Here is a 3,759-nt window from a genome sequence, read left to right as displayed (position 1 = left end):
GCCCGCGTGTCTCTTACACCAAACCAAGGTAGCCAGATCAGCAGTAAACTCGTAGGTCTGCCATTTCGGTCTGCTACAAGAGTCGTCTACAAACGCTCTTACACGGCATTCCGGGTCTTATGACCACTTTGGAAACCGACGAGGTCCAGAGTACGTCCTGTGTTAATACCTCATTAATGTTGCATGATGCAAAATGATTAGTCAAACAACGTCTCCGTCCTCACTCGACACGTCGCCACGTGTTCTAGGGAAGTTAAAGTCTCTAAAAGCTTACCCTAAGGTAAAGTCGATTCTGCGACCAAAAGACACACTTCACAACAACACATAGCTGCTCCAACAGCACAACAACAAACGCTGCTCCAACAGCACAACAATAAACGCTGCTCCAACAGCACAACAACAAACGCTGCTCCAACAGCACAACAACAAACTCAACATTTGGATCCGACGACACTCCTCGTTTTTCCAAAACTATGACTTGACTTCCAATGCCTTCCTTCGAGGTTGTTATCATTACTTAAAGATTTTGAGGTTATTTAAGGTCTTATGAATTTTCTTTATAAAATAGATTCCATTTTGTCTTATCGCAAGTCTTATACATTTTCAGGATCTCCCAATCCCAAGTCGCTTCCAGAGGATGTCTCGATCCATTAAACAAAATTAAGGCCCGAACCTCGTTCGTCCTATCAAACTTTCTCAAAACTCTCAAAATAAAATCGGCATGACCTGCCCGCTATTCTCACCATTCAGAATCTCAGATTCCAGTACAGAGCATATTTAAATCATCACAATCAACAACATGTCATATATCAATAAATCGCATCATAAACACTTAGCACTTAGCATATAAAGCATGCACCACACATCCTAGATTACCCACATAGCACATAGCATGTAAGACAATCTCAAAAACATTCAGTAGATGAATCATCTACATTGTCAGTCGAAGCCTCAGAAAACATTTTCCAATCACACACAATTCCAGTGCATAAACAGTAAACAATGTCGAAACATCGACCCTAAGCATTAACTAGAGATTCAGTGAGAAGCCCTCACCTGCAGATTCTCCAGGATTATCTTCTAACTCTTCCTCACAAGCAAAGCGTTGCTCCTCAGGAAATTCCTCAAAAGTTCCTTTAAAGCAAAGTCACAGAAATACTATCAGAATCTATCGAAAACTAAGCTATCGATACTTACTAAGGTTACACGAAGTAATCTATACTCTAAGGTACGATAATCTAGCGCGAAAGACAAGTTTTCGGAAAAGGAAATTTCCTCCTCCTCCCCTATAGGGCTCGGCCACTTTTGGTAATTGTGGGGCTCGATTTTTCTTCGATCTAACTTGGTTCCTATGCTATCATTAGCCGTAACTAAGGGTATTCTGAACTCGGAAAAATTATCGGATCAAAAACTGTCGCAGGGGTATTTTGGTCATGATTTTTAACTTAGAATTTTCAAAACTGAAATCCCAAAAATAAAATTTTGCAGGGACGTCACCAACGACGTTTATGACAACTAATCCTACTAGCACTAAGCTAAGGCGATAGTTTTCAGCCTAAAGGTTGAAGCTTTACACCAAAAACTCCAAAAATGGGTATTTTAGGTTCAAATTGATTCCGGCGGAATTCCGGCGACATAACGGAAAATCTAACCCGGCAGAAGTGATCTTGGGCACATATAGAAGAGGTTTAGAATCAGAAATGAAAGATTCGGGATAGTTTTGCAAAAACCCATAAACTATCAGCTCAGAAAAGTCTACAGAAAAGCTATGGAAAAAGCGATCAGAGGTAAGGATTAGCGACTATACCTCGAAACCTTGAAGTAGCAACTGATTGATCGACGATCACGCAAGAATCGAACAAAAGCTCTTCTTCCTCCTCTCCTCTCAAACTCGCGGCCTCCTTGGTGAAAATGGGTAAGATATTTGTTTTTTCTCATTTCTTGGCTATATATAGAGGTTGGCAAAACGCGGTAAAATGAAAGTTTCGCGAATCTGATTTTTCTGGCTTCATTCTCCATGAATTCTAAGATAGGTTTTGGCGGAAGAATTCCAAAACTAAAATGAGGTCTCTTTGTATTTTTGGCAACTAAAGCATAGTCGGTATAAAACTATTTTACCCGATAAGTTGCTTTTTGCATCGGATGTCGGAATGGAAAACTTCCTTCGGAAGAAAGATTGAAATCATCAAGAGAAATGGGTGTACGCGTGTAGAATATTCATTTGAAGCTCTGAATAGATAAAGTCTTCATTGTCGAGAAATTCTAGGGTTTTGAAATACCAGGGATTCGGTTTCGGCAAACTTCCGATGATTGGAATCGGACGTTCGTAGATCCTAGAGTTTCGCCTCGAAACGATTGTGATATATGGAAAAAGAGAAGTTCTAACATTTCTCTGAAGATTTTTGGAATTAACTGCCATCGTGCCTAAAAGTGAAAATTAGCTATATATTAGGGTTTCTGACCTAGGTTTAAGCGTAAAACGATCGTGCTATAACTTTTATCGACTTCAATACGAACCTCAGACTTTTCCTGAACTTTCTCCTTCATACATTTATTTCATTTACTAAACTCTTGTTCAGGTTTCCCTTCGCCATGCATCAAACCTACTGGTGAATAAGAATTTATTCACTTGGTATAAACTGAAAAAACTTGGGCCTTACATTACTACCCTCCAAAAAGAAAGTTTCGTCCTCGAAACTTAAGGGTTAGTAAAAAAATTCTGAATATTGTCCCTTGGTCTTTTCCTCTAACTCCCATATAGCACCGTCTGTGTCTTTGTTCCAATATCTTTGTTCCAACAACCACTTGTTCCTTTGCTTTCTTTCGTCCAAAATTCTGATTAGAAACTCGGTACATCTCTATGTTCCGGAGTGAATGCTCAACTTGTCCTCGAGATGTTCACCCATGATCCAAAATTCAACTCGATCGCTTGGTAACTCCTAGACGAACTATTCAATTGGAATCTACTAGTTCATTAACGTCACTTCCAGTTTCGTAACTATCGTCGCTCGCACCATGAAATCAATCTTCCCCTTAGTCACCGTTCAAATTAAAACTCGACTTGAGTCTTAATACCTCGTGCATGACAAGGTTCATCCCCTTAATATCTAACAATCCATTATTGTTGTCTTCGTCCTCAAAACCTTCCTCACTCAAACCGATTTAGGCTTACAGAAATCCCTAACACTTCGCATAAAATGAGATTTATCCCCTAGAAATCCAATCATAACTATACTTCAAGGAACTTAACTAGTCATCTCGTCATCTCATCCTTCAACTTACTGTCATCCAGCTCGATAGCATGTGTCAGATCCGCAATATACTTCCGTTTAAACGCATCGGTGGAAGACTACTTCCTAGGCTTAGCATGTTATCCTAAACCTCGTGTACTTCTATAGTTAAAATACGAGCTACGGTCAAGTAAGGTATTAATAGGCGTACTAACTATAAGGTCAAAGCTTAAACGATGTAAGCAAGATAGGTGTGTTTGCACACGCTACGAGAGAAATGGAACAATATTATACTGAAATAAGAAAGATTGGTTAGAAGGTTACCATCTTTCTTGCGCTCTCCTCTGACAAATCCTTCAGCTCTCTCACCGTCCATGGTGTAAACTCTTGCTTTAGCAGCAGAACGTTTTCCACGAGCAGTGTTCACGGTTGGCTCCGTCTTGGGTGCTCTGCACTGATCGGCATTATGCCCCATTCTGTTACAATTAAAGCATTTGGGCCTCTTGTCGGGACAAGCATTAGCATAGTG

The sequence above is a fragment of the Lotus japonicus genome, chromosome 2 (genome assembly GCF_012489685.1).
Source record: "Lotus japonicus ecotype B-129 chromosome 2, LjGifu_v1.2".
Classification (NCBI taxonomy): domain Eukaryota; kingdom Viridiplantae; phylum Streptophyta; class Magnoliopsida; order Fabales; family Fabaceae; genus Lotus; species Lotus japonicus.
This window is presented reverse-complemented; position numbering follows the sequence as displayed.